The sequence below is a fragment of the Oncorhynchus nerka genome, linkage group LG12 (assembly GCF_034236695.1).
Source record: "Oncorhynchus nerka isolate Pitt River linkage group LG12, Oner_Uvic_2.0, whole genome shotgun sequence".
NCBI lineage: Eukaryota > Metazoa > Chordata > Actinopteri > Salmoniformes > Salmonidae > Oncorhynchus > Oncorhynchus nerka.
In genome coordinates this window covers 48074524-48091674 of record NC_088407.1, presented here as the reverse complement: position 1 = coordinate 48091674, position 17151 = coordinate 48074524, and the positions used below count along the sequence as shown (strand labels likewise).

The 17151-nt window shown below is 41.9% G+C and overlaps 1 protein-coding gene across 2 annotated transcripts in view; it reads right to left on the bottom strand.

Annotated features, from left to right (window-relative positions):
- LOC115138295 (leucine zipper protein 1-like) overlaps window positions 1-17151 on the bottom strand; it is an 83158-nt gene that overhangs the window by 51914 nt on the left and 14093 nt on the right. For both annotated transcript variants that reach the window (XM_029674994.2, XM_029674995.2), the window contains exon 2: window positions 1643-1741. The gene's annotated coding sequence lies outside the window, so the exon portion shown is untranslated. The remainder of the gene's footprint in view (window positions 1-1642; window positions 1742-17151) is intronic.

The following is a 17151-nucleotide window of genomic DNA, read 5'->3' as shown; positions in this document are numbered from 1 at the left end:
GGTATTTCGAAATACAGACAGTATGACTTTCAATACCGCAAAAAATCTGTGTCAAATAAATTATATCCAGCTCAGAGCTCCAGCTGTGCATTTGGTTTGCTAACATGCTAGCTAAGTGGCTTGATGTCAAGATCAAGCTTCTCAAAAGACATTCAATCCCTTCCTGGATCAAGATCTCCGTTGCCTAAATTGTTTTGTGCGGTAAAAAAAGAAATAGTGCCCCTTGTGTGCACATTTGGTAATACTTACATTTACATTTAAGTCATTTAGCAGACGCTCTTATCCAGAGCGACTTACAAATTGGTGCATTCACCTTATGACATCCAGTGGAGCAGCCACTTTACAATAGTGCATCTAAATCTTTTAAGGGGGGGGGGTGAGAAGGATTACTTTATCCTATCCTAGGTATTCCTTAAAGAGGTGGGGTTTCAGGTGTCTCCGGAAGGTGGTGATTGACTCCGCTGTCCTGGCGTCGTGAGGGAGTTTGTTCCACCATTGGGGGGCCAGAGCAGCGAACAGTTTTGACTGGGCTGAGCGGGAACTGTACTTCCTCAGTGGTAGGGAGGCGAGCAGGCCAGAGGTGGATGAACGCAGTGCCCTTACACCCCGGTATGGTCCAGCAACGGTATAAAAATCTGGATACCACCCAACCATAACGACAACAACCTCAATCGGAAGACTAATTAATAAAGGCCTCTATGGGATTAAACTGTCTCCTTTGTATACTTCATAATTTCACAACAGGTAGAAAATAGTCAGACACTCCGCACAGTTACTAGCATGCTGAAGACAGTGGCTGTAGCCTGACTAGACTTGACCAGTCAGGCTGCGTTTAGAGAGGCAGCCCCAATTCTTTTATTTTTCCCCCACTAATTGGTATTTTGACCAATCAGATCAGCTAAAAAAAAAAAGTGATTGGTCAAAAGACAAATTAGTGGAACAAATATCAGAGTTGGGCTGCCTCAGTGATTTTATTTGGCTTCTCCCAGTGCTGAGTAAGTTTGACAGAGAGAGCACATTACTGGGAGGGTGTTACCAAGGGCCTCCAGGTGAGCCGGCACTCTGTGCGTGCACTCTGTATATGTGCGAGTTTGCCATTCCTTGCTGACCTATGGGTACAGGGAAGGAAACGCGGCGCCAGCTTTAGTGCAACACTGACCTGGCCCACCAGGAAACCAGCTCACAAAGGGTTCAGAGGTAAGGAACAGCCTTGGAATCCGGAACCTTCCCCACCACATTTTCTCTGCGTTTCCTCTCAACTGAGCAGCTGGATGCAGACTCATTGCCATTACACACAGTATGGGAGCGTACGCACGCGCACACAACACACACAAGAGTGTCAGTTTAAAAAAAAAAAATTTTTTAGAAAGAAACAGCCAGTCAAAGGTAGACTTTCTCTCAAACTGCGACTGTCAAATAGAGATATTCGGTCACAGTTTGAATGAAACAGTATGTCAAAAAAGACCAGTCAAGGTTAGATAGAGACGGTCCTGAGAGGGTGTTTACAGACGGACAGACAGGCACGCACGCACACACACACACTAATACATGATAATATAAAGACTGAACTATAGATACTGTAAGCTTATGTGTAAACATGGCCTTGACAAAGACATTCAAAACAAACATACCGTAAACTTACTTTCTATGGAGACATCCTCTTGTGTTGGGTGCTAAGCAGCTGGTAAATGCAGCCCGTCGGTCACCAGATGGTTTCACTATGGAGCTCCATCCACAAGCCCTACAACCAGAGGAAGAACACAGAGGACAAACATTACTATGAGTTTCTCATGATTCTACCATAGTAATGATTCATAGCTTCATTTCACCATTGTTGTGCTTGGTATTGACACTTAAGGTCAGTCAACTGACAATGCCTTCAGTGTAAAATTAACCATTGATATTGAGGCATATTGGCTACGAGGTGGTCTGAGAAGTCGGTCAGATATGTGTCACATTTCGTTGCGCCTCAATTGTCTCATGCATGACCAGACAACTTGTTTTTGGCTGGCCCAACAGTGCTCCATTCATTCCATTCTGGCCCTATGTCTAGAGCTGGGAATCGCCAGGGACCTCACAATACAATATTATCATGATACTTAGGTGCCGATACGATATATATTGCGATTCTCACGATTCCATATGTATTGTGATTCAATACTGTCATGTTGTTGCAATTTGATGTTCCAAACATATTGCTCACCATATGGTCTGCTGCAGAGGGACAAGAGAGAGCCATGAGAACATTTGTTTTGATCAGACAATGAAAGAAAGAAATAAAAGTGCTGAAAACAAAATTGGCTCCATATTTAAAAAGGAAAACAAGCTATGAAGGAAAAAAATACTGCTTTTGGTGCAGGTACAGTCAACTAGCGCAAAAAAATAATGTTGTGATATTGTCTAAACGATATCAAATCGATACTGGAGTCAAATATTGTTATAATATTGTCAAAAAATTATATATTGCGATACGCAACTCTATACATTTTTTCCCCCATCACTACACACAACGTTGCCTCAATGTTCGACTCAACATGGAATTTCTACTCAAAAGTGTGGGTTATGCCAAGACAGTGATAACGAGGACCTCAGAGAAGTATACTGTAGTGTTGATATTGTCATGGCTGAAGTACATCATCTTTTTACCTAAATGTAACCACCAATTGACTCTCCTGTTACTACAACGTCAATGTTTCGGATCCCAGTTCGTTGGCAGGTCCTTACAGATATTTCAGACACCCCAAAAGACCTCAAACATTGACCAGGGACAAACCCTCCATTTCACAACCAAATAAAGAAGTAAACAGGCTCGCACGACGTGACGACATTATTTTCAAGCCCCAAACACTCTGAAGTGAAGTGGCCCTTTCCTCGCTCTGTGTGGTTTCCCTTAAATCATTGAAAACCAAATGGTAAACTGAACATCAGCCACATCCTTCTCGAAGGCGGCCTTGGCCCTCATCCTTTACATGCAAAAACATGCATCCCCCGTCTACGTCAGCTGAATAGTAGGGAGTATTATTACGCCATTTGCCTAACAATTTAAACTACGACCACTAGCAGAAAGACAGCTTGAGAAAGTACATCAAGTTACTTCTGAAATTGTACCTTTCCATGATTACGCCAATGAAATGCCTTAAAGCACAAGTAAAATACAGAGAAAGGCTGTACTAAGGGGACGAGAGCAGGGGAGAAAGAAAGTGTGTTGGGGGAAGAGATCATGTAGTATTTCCTTAACTCAACATTTCATGGCCTTAAAATACACGCAGGGTTATTTTGCGCTGGGGATAGTTTGCACGGGAGCCCATTTCCTGCGAGTGATTAGGGGGGGGGGGGGGCTGTGGCACACTCAAAGTTCTCGGGTTGTTTTGTCTGCGAGCGAAGTAAAGGAATGCCCAAATTAAACATGCTGAACAGGACGCCCTAAGGAGGTACGAAGGCGGGAGGGTGGAGTACAACATGAAAAAAAATAGAACACCAAATAGATGTCATTTGCAGGCGATTTACAAACCGCAAGTGCATGCCTCCTGCTCGTATATTTGCATTCCATCAGATAGGGAAGTTGGACAGCAATGTTGTACCATATTGATAAAGCTGTCATGTGCCCCGAAGGCAAGCAGCCTGCGAGCTCCTTCATTTCACTCAAAACCTGAAGGGCTTGTTGTAATGTGCTATTATAATATCCCAAGATGAAAAGTAACCCTCAAGTCTTCTTCTCTTTCAAAAGGCTCGGCTTTTGTTTCCGCACTGTACGCCCAAACATAGGGAAGAGAGCGAATCTCAACAAATGAAAGTACAGTACTTTCAATTCACATCGTGATCACCAACAGCAGTAATACTAGCCTACTGCTATTGCTGCTCCAATTCATTTCAAAATACGTACAGTACATTCCCCAGGCCAATGCACTCAACAGGGTGACTAACTTGGGTAAGAAAAGGTATTTCTTGGACTTTACCAACAATTCAGAATTGATTGGTATTGCTTTCTTATAAAGGAATGCTGCCCATTCAGGGATTTTGTATTTGGCATGTCTGGGGGACCAGATGTCTCTTAGACCTCCAGCTCGGAGGGAGAGCAGATAAAACAGTACTTTATCTGCATTCTTTCATGGCCGAGAGCTGGGGCCCACCTATCCACACCCATCCTCAGACCAGCATGAGGGGAGGAGAGGGAAATGAAGGGAGAGAAAAGTGGAGGAGGGAGCGAGAGACGGAGAAAGGGGAAAAAAATCAAGAAAAAAGGGGAGGATGTGAAAAGGGGATAGTTACAAAAAAGTTGGTCGGTCCAAGTGGGTGGGTGAACAGTCACTGTGCCCTTGTTTGACCAGGGAGGGGAAAAACATGCCTCTGCGTGCCAGATGTGAGTTATCAAAGTAATCAATGGCACCAACACAGTCAAATTAAAGATGTCTGTCACCGAGGGAAGGAACGAGGATGCTGAGTATAGCAGCATGCCACAGTGGGAAAATGAGAATGAGCAAACTGTGGCTCAATTAAGTAACTGAATCCAACGTGTAGAACCATGACAGGGCATTGTTCAGTTCACAGCAAAGAGGAGGAGGGCCAGCTTGACAAATAAATCCAGAACCACACACAAAAAATACCAGAATTTTGGATCATAAAAAAGCCTGGTATTCCAGAACACAAATGAGCTAGTCAGGTCTGGGAGTGTTAAGGATTCCTGTGGGGCAGGAGCTAGCTACCGTGGTAGCCAGGCCTTCCTGTAGCCTTATTACTCAGGACAAAGGCAGGCCCATGTCACAGAGGCGGGGAGGGAGAGGCAGGAATGCCAGACGACGAAGTGCCTGACATATCCTAATATGGGTGTATGCAGGTGCAATTAAACAATCATAACGACACACTGTGTAAATCACCTTGTGACATGACGAAAGTTGGCTACTGTACAGGGAAAGTGGCGATGGTGAGCATTTCATGAAACCTATTAGAAAGACGGTGGAGAAAACACTCAAATGCTCTCACAACTCTTTGGGATTCTCTATTACTTTTCTTTGTAGTGCAGGACAAGGCTTCAATCTGTGTATGGGAAACCAACCCTATAACAGAGACTTCACACTTAACTCTGTCAAGTAGGACGTTTAAGCGCAATATGGAACTTAAACAGCAAATGTGACGTGATGCGAGTGAGCTACCAATGGGCATGGGGGAAAAAAGAAGGGGATGAAGGAGTGGTATATGAGAGGAAGCATGAGGGCCCTCCAGATGGCGGGAGAGTGATGCCTCACACATGGACCATGTGTTGCCTCAGCAGACCCCTTCGCCAGAACGGGCCAAAGTCAACACAGCACTCCAACCAGAGAAGTTGGAGAGAACGGATCAAACAGTGATGACGGCCCTATTTCTGTCCCCCAACGCCTGGATACAGCAAGACCCTGTGACTTGAAAACAAGCCAGCAGCTTCGAAATATTCATTTAAAACAGAGCTAAAAAAGTGTGGTTCACCAACCATTCTATTTTTATGGCTATTTAGCTTGCGCTGCGAGACTGCTCGCATGAGGAGTTTCAAAAGCAATGGGCTGGCTGGAAAGACAGAAACCCAACCCACTCGTTACACGCTGGCCCTTTTCAACGCGCTGATGGAGTTCGAGATGAGTCGTCTCGAAAATAACACAGAAGGGGGGGGGGGGGGGAAAGCGACGTATGGGCACGCCATTGACGAAAGCTTCCACCCATACACGTTAGCGCTTATGCTTATGCGTCAGAAGAAAATAGGAGTACCCTCGGAGTTGAGGGGGGAGTTAAAGGGGATTGGGTAGCCCTAGCGTCTGAAAATACCTTACCCGGAGAACATGAACATTTTCTAATCACAAGAAATTATCTGGAGAAGGAATTTTATTTTGAAAGATGCCTGTTCGATCCCAGGTGGAAGAGAGACGGGTACAGGGATTGTACATGTAGGCTCTACGTTACAGTGCTGGAGGGAGAACGACAGAAATACAGGTCCACATCCATTATCCCACAGGATTGCCATACCACATCAAAAAGAGTCGTCCCTGTCCAGCCAGCAGCAAACATAATTGACAAGGCTAGTTCTACACAGTTCACATTCAGACTAGAAGAAAGATGTGTCAGTCCGTTCAAACCAACCTGAAACGTCCCAGCCCTTTAGAGCCAGTACAAGACCCTTAAAGAGCAACTCTGCCACTTTCCAACCTCATATTCATCATCTCCAGCACCAAACCAATGTTTTACCCAATGACATCAACGAAAGTTAAACATTTTAACAGCGATTTTCAAACCCTACGAGATCTCAGTGAAGTGGGGAGCAAGAAAATACCCTCGCTCTGGCTAGAAACTCATTGCAGGTTTTGAAAATCACAATTTCTTACTCATTCAAGGGTTTTTCTTTATTTCTTCTATTTTCTACATTGTAGAAAAATAGTGAAGACATCAATACTATGAAAAGCACGTCGTATCATGTAGTAGCCAAAAAAAGTGGTAAACAAATCAAAATATATTTCAGATTCTTCAAAGTAAAGTAGCCACTCTTGGCATTCTCTCAACCAGCTTCACTTGGAATGCTTTTCCAACAGCATATGTGGAGTTCGCACATGTGCTGAGCACTTGTTGGCTGCTTTTCCGTCACTCTGCGGTCTAACTCATCCCAAACCATCTCAATTGGGTTGAGGTCGGGTGATTGTGGAGGCCAGGTCATCTGATGCAGCACTCCATCTCTCCTTCTTTGTCAAATAGCCCTTACACAGCCTGGAGGTGTGTTGGGTCATTGTCCTGTTGAAAAACAAATGATAGCGCAAACCAGATGGGATGGCGTATCGCTGCAAAATGCTGTGGTAGCCATGCTGGTTACGTGTGCCTTACATTCTAAATAAATCACTGACAGTGTCACCAGCAAAACAAGTCTCTTCTTCTTCCACCTTTAGTGGTGGTTACTTTGCAGAAATTTGACCATGAAGGCCTGATTCAGGCAGTCTCCTATGAACAGGTGATGTTGAGATGTGTTTGTTACTTGAACCCTGAAGCATTTATTTGTGCTGTAATTTCTGATGCTGGTAACGCTAATGAATGTATCCTCTGCAGCAGAGGTAACTCTGGGTCTTCCTTTCCTGCGGCGATCCTCATGAGAGCCAGGTTCATCATAGCGCTTGATGGTTTTTGCGACTGCACTTTTCCTCATTGATGACCTTCATGTCTTAAAGTAATGGACTGTCATTTATCTTTGCTTATTTGAGCTGCTTTTGCCACAATATGGACTTGGTCTTTTACCAAATAGGGCTATCTTCTGTATACCACACCTACCTTGTCACAACACAACTGATTGGCTTAAACGCAAGGAAAGAAACTGCACAAATGAACTTGTTAAGGCACACCCGTTAATTGAAATGCATTCCAGGTGACTACCTCATGAAGCTGGTTGAGAGAATCCCAAGAGTGTGCAAAGCTGTCATTAAGACAAAGGGTGGCTACTTTGAATAATATAAAATATAAAATATATTTTGATTTGTTTAACACTTTTTGGATACTGCATGATTCCATGTGTTATTTCATAGTTTTGATGTCTTCACTTATTCTACAATGTAGAAAATAGTAAAAAGAAAAGGAAAAACCCTAGAATGAGTAGGTGTGTCCAAACTTTTGACTGGTACTCTAGGTAGACATTGGTTTGGCGCTGGAGATAATGAATGAGGTAGAAAAGTGGCAGAGTTGCTCTTTCACCTTGCTAGCCTCCGAAGACTTGGATACATGATCTGGAGTAGGAGTATTACAAATGACAAGAATAGGGAAAGCACCCTATTTTCTTTGAAGGTACTTTCTCAGTGTTCTGTTACTTCTGCCCCCCCTCCCCCTCCAGGCAACCAGCACAAACCATGGCACTGCCTGCCTGCGAACCAACAGAGGCAGTGGATTTATGAAACCAGTTATGGGGGTGGATGTTGATACAGGTGTCTGTGTCATCCCTCTCCCACCCTCCTGCTCTCTCTCCCCCCTTTCGTTCTCTCTATCTGCAGGGTCGGGCCAGAAGAGGGATTTCTGTCATTCAGCCAGACTAAGCCGGCGTCCAGAAGCGCTCCCTCGCTTTCTCCCTCTTTCACACGCATGTGTTACAGTGCGACTGACACACACACGGCCTGATAGGGATGTGTAAATCACGCAGGGTGGTTGCCACGGCAACGTGAGCCAACGGGTCATAAACACCCCCTCTTCCTGGACCCCAAGGCTGGACGGAGGCCACGGCTGTTATCTCAGGGGCCGAGTGACATCACTCAATGAGGACTCATTAACATGCAGTCCAGCAGCTCTCCCTCCTTCTTGCTCCCCGTTCGGCTGATAACAGAGAGGACCTGAGGAAGAGTGGGTGTAAGACCAAGACGGTATGTTTACCTGGGGCTTTTGTTGGCTTACAGTGTCTTCAGAAAGTATTCACACCCCTTTACTTTTTACACATTTTGTTGTGTTACAGCCTGAATTTAAAATCAATTAAATTGAGATTTTGTGTTACGGACCCACACACAATACCCCATGTCAAATTGGAATTCATTTTTACAAATTAATTAACCATGAAAAGCTGAAATGTCTTTCGTCAATAAGTATTCAACACATTTGTTACGGCAATCCTAAAAAAGATCAGGAGTAAAAATGTTCTTAACAAGACACATATGTTGCATGGACTCCCTCTATGTGCAACAATAGTGGTTAACATGATCTTTGAATGACTACCTTATCTCTGTACCCCACACATACAGATAATTGTAAGGTCCCTCAGTCGAACAATTACTTTCAAACACAGATTCAACCACAAAACCAGGGAGGTTTTTCCAATGCCTTGCAAAGGGCACCTACTGGTAGATGGATAAAAATATATAAAAACAGACATTGAATATCCTTTTGAGCATGGTGATGTTATGAATTACACTTTGGATGGTGTATCAATACACTCAGTCACTATAAAGATACAGGTGTCCTTCCTAACTCAGTTGCTGGAGAGGAACGAAACAGTTCAGGGATTACACCATGAGGCCAATGGTGACTTTAAAACGGTTACAGAGTTTAATGGCTGCGATAGGAGAAAACTGCGGATGGATCAACAAATCAAATTTTATTAGTCACATGCGCCGAATACAACAGGTGTAGGTAGACCTTACAGTGAAAAGCTTACTTACAAGCCCAAAACCAACATTGCAGTTTTAAAAAATCTGAATAAGAACAGTGTAGTTAATCCACAATACTAACCTAAATGACAGAGTGAAAAGAAGGAAGCCTGTACAGAATAAAAATATTCCAGAACATGCATCCTGTTTGCAATAAGGCACTAAAGTAAAACTGCACAAAACTAGGCTAAGAAATTAACATTTTATCCTCAACACTAAGCGTTATGTTTGGCGCAAATCCAACACATCACTGAATACTACTTCATATTTTCAAGTATGGTGGTGCATGCATCATGTTATGATTGTCATCGGCAAGGACTAGGAAGTTTTTTCAGAATAAAAATAAATGGATTATCACAGTCAAAATCGAGAGGAAAACCTGGTTCAGTCTGCTTTCCAACAGACACTGGGAGACAAATTCACCTTTCAGCATGACAATAACCTAAAACACAAGGCCAAATATACACTGGAGTTGCTTACCAAGACAACATTGAATGTTCCTGAGTGGACTAGTTACAGTTGACTTAAAATCTACTTGAAAATCTATGGCAAGACTTGAAAATGGCAATGATCGACAACAAACTTGACTGCGCTTGAACATTTTTTTAAAAATAATAATTTAGTACAATCCAGGTGTGCAAAGCGCTTAGAAACTTAGCCAGAAAGACTCATAGCTGTAATCACTGCCAAAGGAGATTATAACATGTATTAACTCAGGGGACTAATTTTCATACATTTTTTACAAATGTAAAAATGTTTCCTCCACTTTGACAGAATATTTTGTGTAGATCGTTGACAAAAAAATTACAATTAATTTTAATAAAATCAAATGGTGTGAATACTTTCTGAAGGCACTGTACGCCACATAAATAAAATGACCAGATTCTATTTATATGGGCTTACTTGGCTATAGCAGGCAGGGCTCTCTCTGTGGCTAAATTATAATGAGGTGGGTTGGTTGATAGTTGCTCCAGGTTGTTAACCAGATGCCCTCTCACGCTCTCAAACACCAAATACACTAATCACAGCCCACTCTCTTCTTCTCTCCAATCCTCCCTCTTTCCCGCTGGTGAAGACTAGAATGCAGCTGCCCAAAAAGTTTTAAAAAACTAAACATAGCAGCAAGGCGTGGAACGAGTTAAGGAGGAACCGCCAAGAACGGAAAATTACACATTTTACCCACGTCTCTCCCTATCCATCACCATCCATCCTCACCTCACACATTTTGAAGCGCGAGTACAATCTCGAGGCACCTCTGGCAAAGTCAGTCAACCACACATTTGCTGTCAATGTCTTCTCAGAGTTCCTAAGAAAGCACAGCAGCAGCTAGCTAGCGCTGTAAGAGACCAAACTCCAACACGAGCCCCCAGATGAACTCCTGGCGAGGCTGGACCGACCTGCCCTCTGCCAACAGCAGGCACGGAGAACTAAAAACAGAGGACCATCTCGCCCGAAAAGGCAGCAGAAAGTAAGAGACCAAATATCGTAAAAGTAAAAAAATAAAGATACTTTGGAACATTTGTCTAGCTCAAATACCATGGTGCGGGAGTTGAAAGAGACCAATTACAATACTCAAAATGGTATCGTGCTCCGTGTAGAGCTGAGTGATATGGACAAAAATCCATATCGCGATAAATTGCCTGAATTGATGCGATAACAAATAGAACGATAACTTTATAACATTGTGCACCAGTTTTTTAAATTATTATACTTTAAAACTACTAATGGTGGAAGTCATCTATTGTCCTATTAACAACCACCCATATCAGCAAACGTATCAATCTTCACATTTCTCTAGTACAGGCTACTTATCGTAATGAACGTCATCAGCGAAAATGCCTTTGATAAGTGATCAGTATGGTCGGTGTCGATCATTTGCGGTTTATCGTCCCAGCTCTAGGTCAGAGTATAAACTGTACAATTCTAGTGAGAGAGGCCCCAAATAATACAAATCTCTTTTCTAATTTTCCTTTCTGGTGGAGTAGCTTCAGTATGGAGCAGGTTTGTGTGTGTGTGTGTGTCTGAGGCACACAGTCATGGAGCAGTGACTGTTTGATGAGGAACATTATCATAGTGACATCATGGGCTGGATAGAAGTAGTCTACCATCTTCAGAACTAAATAATGGTATTGTCTCATAAAATAGAAAAATAAATAATATTGTTCGTTCTAGGTATTATAAAGTTGTGATTGGTAATAGCCTATTCAAATAATATTTTGAATGGAACTTGATCGGGAGAAAGCCATGAATAAAACAATGACGCATAGCCTTCATATAGCCTCTCGAATGGAGAGAGAAGGGAATATAGGCTAAGTTATGACATTTTTACAGCCAAACACAAGGTAGCTAAGGAGTGTCCGTTATAATAGGTTTAGACTATTGCCTAAAGCCCATGCATCCGACAGATAGAAACGATATCTGACTGGACATTGGTGGAATTCTCCATTCTTTCTGGCCTACATTCCTCTATTGTGTTCTTTAAAAAAATATATATATTTTACCTTTATTTAACCAGGCAAGTCAGTTAAGAACACATTCTTATTTTCAATGACGGCCTGGGAACAGTGGGTTAACTGCCTGTTCAGGGGCAGAACGACAGATTTGTACCTTGTCAGCTCGGGGGTTTGAACTCGCAACCTTCCGGTTACTAGTCCAACGCTCTAACCACTAGGCTACGCTGCCGCCCCTCTGTACCACATATTTATTGAAATAGACTATAGCAAATAGGACTAGGCAAATTACTTGGAGTGTCACTTGTGTGCTGGGAGACGCCAATCTTTATTGTGGGGCGCCAGCCAAGTTCAAATAGGCTGAACAGTCACCTGTCACATCACGATGTCATCCCCATCGATAGACGATGCCTGTCAATCATAGTCGATAGACGATGCTATCGTAATGTCGCCCAACCTTACACACAATGTTAAGGACATTAATAACAAGTTTCTATCCACACATCCTTTTTAAGGATAAACAGTTCAGATTCCTATTTTCAATAACTTCCAAAAATACTACTGGAACAAGCTGAAAAGGAGGGTGGACTCCTCGTGTGAAAAACAGCCGAAAGGGACACGTCGGGAGCCGCAGATAATGGGTGGGAAATGTTTTGCTTTTTATTGCCCTTTTAAAATGCACCAACACAGAAAAATCTCAAACATAAACGGGTCATCATGTAACTAAGCAGGAAACGCATTCTATTCTGGTGTTGCAGCAAGATCAACAAAATGTGTCCGTTTCAATGATAAAGAAATGGAGGATTGCGAAACAGGCCAAATTAAAGTTTACCCCCCTTCTGAACATACCTTACTTTCTAAATGCCTTCACGTGGTTTACAGGTCGGTTCATTTAGGCTATGATGGAGGATAGCAGGCTTTGGAGGTCCATAAATATGAACTACTGGGGCAACGAAACGTGTTTTAAATCTGATGCGTGAGCCTCAATTTTGGGATAATCCATAACGATTTCAGATATAGGTGCCAAAAAAGATACCTGAGAAACTTCAGTAAAAAAATCTGAGGCAATATGTTTTTAATATGTTTCTGTAGCCTCCTTGTACTGACCAAAAAGTAGGCCGTAAAAAACTTACACTAAAAACAGTAACAAGCAAGTGAGGTGGAGGTAGAGACCAAAAGAAGGACCAAGCAACAGTAGGCCTACAGCTATTGGATCATATGGGTAAATAATCCAGAAAGGTATGTTTTACAATCTCTGTTCTGACCAATTCCCCACATTCAAACACATGAAACACACCTGTTATGCTAGCCGTTAACGCTCTGTCAAAAGCTTGTATCGATTCACAATACAAACTTGGAAGCCATGGAGAGATTTTCCCAAGGGCACCTTCTACGGGAAACGGAAAGGCTACAAAGTGCAGGGTGTGAAAATGAAGTATTTATTGGCTCAAGTGGTTTATTACCTTCCCCCTCAGAGAGATAGGTAGGTTTAGGTCAATTTAGCAAAAGCCAGCTAATGCTAACAGTTTAGTCAGACAGACAGCCTGTCACATAAAGGCAATACATTATTTACTATTACAATTGGGCACACTCAAATAGAGCCTTTTATTTGAGCCATGAGGTTGCTCATAATTATAAGGAAGGACAACAGTTATCTGCCAAAGCTTAGTATTAACATACTGGGTTGCTAGCTTGTCACAAGAGTAAGAAAGAGCCACATGTATACTAAGGCTGGGAATTGCTAGGGACCTCACAATACAATATCGCTATACTTTAGGTGCTGATATGATATATATTGTGATTCTCACGATTCTATATGTATTGTGATTTGATACTGTGATTTTATTGCAATCCGATGTTCCAAATATATTGCTCACAGTAGGACAAGAGAGCCATGAGAAAACGCGTTTGGATCAGTCATGGAAATAAAAGCGCAGAAAACAAATCGTCTCCCTATTTAAAAAAGGAGAAGCAGCTATGAAAATAAATTACTAGAGTTTGTGCAGGTACAGCTAATTAGCTCCAAAAATTTTTGTGATAGTAAAAACAATATGATATATAGTCAAAAATAATATCCAGAAATGTAACTATCGACCCCTCCCATCATCACTAATGTGTACGAGGAACTTGACATGTAGTAGTTCTGATCCAGTTGAATTCCAGGAACAGGCACTTATATATATATATATATATTTTTTTTAAATTTATATATTTTTTTTATTATTTATTAAACCTTTATTTAACTAGGCAAGTCAGTTAAGAACAAAGTCTTATTTACAATGACGGCCTAGGAACAGTGGGTTAACTGCCCTGTTCAGGGGCAGAACAACATATTTTTACCTTGTCAGCTCTGGGATTTAACCTTTCGGTTACTGGCCCAACGCTCTAACCACCAGGCTACCTGCCGCCCCACTTACATTGAGAAAATAGTTAATTGCTCAACTGGTCAGATCAACTTGTTGATTCATCATGATCCTTGTGGTCCCAGAGCTCGGACTATATTGACAGTAACTGATGTCACAAAGCCACGTGCTCCATCAAAGCAGGCCACCAAGAAAACGCTGCTCGTCGCTCCTCAAAGAGTCCTTTCCCTCCCTACCCACAATCACCTGCTGCTTGGGTGAGCACCAATCCCCCATCAGTGAGTTGAATGAGATTTGCCAGATCCAATCGGAACTTCCAATAATGAGCAGCCCATGCATGCTTTAACACCAACGAGGCCAAAGTCACAGCAAAAAGGACATGCCAACACAAAGCCACTCACGACTCAATCATGTTGGCCCCTTAGCCGTATTGTAACTTTTATCTTGCCACACACACACACACCTCGCCGCTTGTGGCATACTCAAACCAAAATGTTTCAGTTCCAGGGTTGGCTAAATTAACTTACACCAAATGAAACTCAAGTCCCCCCTGGGCCTTACGTCACAGCCCTGTTAAACTTTAAAAACATGCTACAGCATGACAACAGTGACAGGCGACCTAGATTAAGCCACAACGCAAAGCTACACCACGAGAGGCAATCTATTGTGTCCCTCACAGGAATATTGGGTCGTTCCATTTGATTTCAATGACTTTTTGACCGCAACCGTTTTGATTTGAACAACAAACAAACAAAAAACTTTCTATACATATTTGTCCATGGTAGAAGTGGTTAGAAAGTAACTTTTTCTGAATGCCAAAATATTTAGGAGATAGAAGTGCTCAAAGTTGACCCATTTTCATACCCCACCCTACCATGAGGCATCCATGTCTTCATCACTGGAAAAGATACACTTCTGAGTTTGATGTCATTTAAAAGCTTACAAACAAGGTTGTCAACCTATTTTATAAAAATCTTTTTTTAAATGTCAATTATCCCCGCATATGTTGTAGCTTAGATCCTATTTTAAATCTGAGGTGTGTGTTGTATCCGCCACCAGTTGAGACACAGCATGCTCTTAAATACAGGATGGGTGTCATGTTTTGGCTGATAAATGTACTAAAATGGGAATACAATTTAAAATGTCAACTTTCAAAAAAGGTAGCACAAAGAAGGTTGGAGATCCACACATCGGAGAATGTTGACTTGGATGGGAAGATCAGATCTATACTGTCAACCTTCCATAGGAAACATACTGAAATATAGAAAATAGAAATTCCCCTTTAAGTTGACATTTGACAGTGGGTGGACCGGCAGCCATCTTTGTAGTAGTAATTAGAAGTAAACATTACTATTCAATTTCCATGTACCAGTTAAATTGCTATGGTTCTAAGGGATATGTCCATTCTATCAATTATACACTATACAGTTGAAGTCGGAAGTTTTACATACACCTTAGCCAAATATATTTAAACTCAGTTTTTCACAATTCCTGACATTTAATACTAGTAAAAATTCCCTGTTGTAGGTCAGTTAGGATCACCACTTTATTTTAAGAATGTGAAATGTCAGAATAATAGTAGAGAGAATGATCTATTTCAGCTTTTATTTCTTTCATCACATTCCCAGTGGGTCAGAAGTTTGCATACACTCAATTAGTATTTGGTAGAATCAAACGTTTCGGGGAGCCTTCCACAAGTTTCCCACAATAATTTGGGTGAATTTTGGCTCATTCCTCCTGACAGAGCTGGTGTAACTGAGTCAGGTTTGTAGGCCTCCTTGCTCACACACGCTTTTTCAGTTCAGCCCACAAATGTTCTATAGGGTTGAGGTCAGGGCTTTGTGATGTCCACTCCAATACCTTGACTTTGGTTGTCCTTAAGCCATTTTACCACAACTTTGGAAGTATGCCTGGGGTCATTGTCCATTTGGAAGACCCATTTGCGACCAAGCTTTAACTTCCTTACTGATGTCTTGAGATGTTGCATCAATATATATTGTTCTGGGATTGATTTGCACTTTTCGCACCAAAGTACGTTCATCTCTAGGAGAAAGAATGAGTCTCCTTTCTGAGCGGTATGACGGCTGCGTGGTCCCATGGTGTTTATACTTGCATACTATTGTTTGTATAGATGAATGTCCTACCTTCAGGCGTTTGGAAACTGCTCCCAAGGATGAACCAGACTTGTGGAGGTCTAAAATGTTTTTCCTAGGTATTGGCTGATTTCTTTTGATTTTCCCATGATGTCAAGCAAAGAGGCACTGAGTTTGAAGGTAGGCATTGAAATACAGCCACATCTCCATTAGACTCAAATGATGTCAATTAGCCTATCAGAAGCTTCTAGAACCATCATTTTCAGGAATTTCCAAACTGTTTAAAGGCACAGTCAACTTAGTCAATGTGAACTTCTGACCCACTGGATTTGTGATACTGTGAATTATAAGTGAAATAATCTGTCTGGAAACAATTGTTGGAAAAATGACTTGTGTCATGCACAAAGTAGATGCCCCAACCAACTTGCCAAAACTATAGTTTGTTCACAAGAAATTTGTGGAGTGGTTGAAAAAACGTGTTTTAATGACTCCAACCTAAGTGTATGTAAACTTTTGACTTCAACTGTATATACAAAAGTACGTGGACACCCTTTCAAATGAGTGGATTCAGTTATTTCAGCCACACGCGTTGCTGACAGGTGTATAACATCGAGCACAGAGCCATGCAATCTCCAAAGAAAAACATTATGATGGTTTTCATCAAACACCACAACAACATTTTCAGTCACATCCTTGTATGAAGGAAAGGTCGATTGACAGGTAAATGTCAAGCCCTGCATGTTTTTGTTCGAAAGTCTCAAAGAACGTTACCTGCCCCAATACATAGTGCCAACTGTAAAGTTTGGTGGAGGAGGAATTATGGTCTGGGGCTATTTTTCCTGGTTCGGGCTAAATCTTAAAGCTACAGCATACAGTGGGGCAAAAAAGTATTTAGACAACCACCAATTGTGCAAGTTCTCCCACTTAAAAAGATGAGGCCTGTAATTTTCATTATAGGTACACTTCAACTATGACAGACAAAATGAGAGAAAAAGAATCCAGAAAATCACATTGTAGGATTTAATGAATTTATTTGCAAATTATGGTGGAAAATAAGTATTTGGTCACCTACAAACAAGCAAGATTTCTGGCTCTCACAGACCTGTAACAACTTCTTTAA